A 617-nucleotide genomic window follows, 5' to 3' on the forward strand; every position below is an offset into this window, starting at 1 on the left:
CACCCCTCCCTCTGTCTCTCATTTCTCTCATTCTCTAGACAAATTCATTTACATGAAAGACCACTCATACTGGCACGGCCCTGCAGGTAAATCTAACCAACGATTTCATGCAATATTACCATCTCTCAGCCGTGTGCGCAGTCCACGGGCTGTGGTAAGTGTATCATTAATAAATCTGCCCCTTTCCCATGACTGAAGGGATCAACATGTTTTAATTATCCTGCCGTGATTTGAACTCGATCAGCGTAGCGTTCAGTTACACAAACATTCCACCAGCGAGCGAGATAAACACTCTGCCTCCGCACTCTGCATACAGAACCGGTACAGGGACAAGGTAAGACACAGTCAGACTCTTTTTTTCTGTTTGTCTTTCTGTCTGTCTGTCTGGGTATTGCCATAGCTGTATAGTTTGTTTAGTGAAGCAGAAAGACAGACAGTGTATCCTGACAAGTCAGGACCTGGTTGTGTCTGATCAGCCACACCAGTGCAGACATCAAAAGACAAGGAGGGAAAAACTGTATATCTTAATGCTGTTTAAATACTTAAACAAAATGGAATTAATGCTTGTTCCCAACCACACAGTCGGGAGCCTTCCAGTGGCTCCATGGATAAATCTG

Source organism: Morone saxatilis, unplaced genomic scaffold (genome assembly GCF_004916995.1).
Source record: "Morone saxatilis isolate NCDOM2014 unplaced genomic scaffold, NCSU_SB_2.0 Contig7, whole genome shotgun sequence".
Classification (NCBI taxonomy): Eukaryota; Metazoa; Chordata; class Actinopteri; family Moronidae; genus Morone; species Morone saxatilis.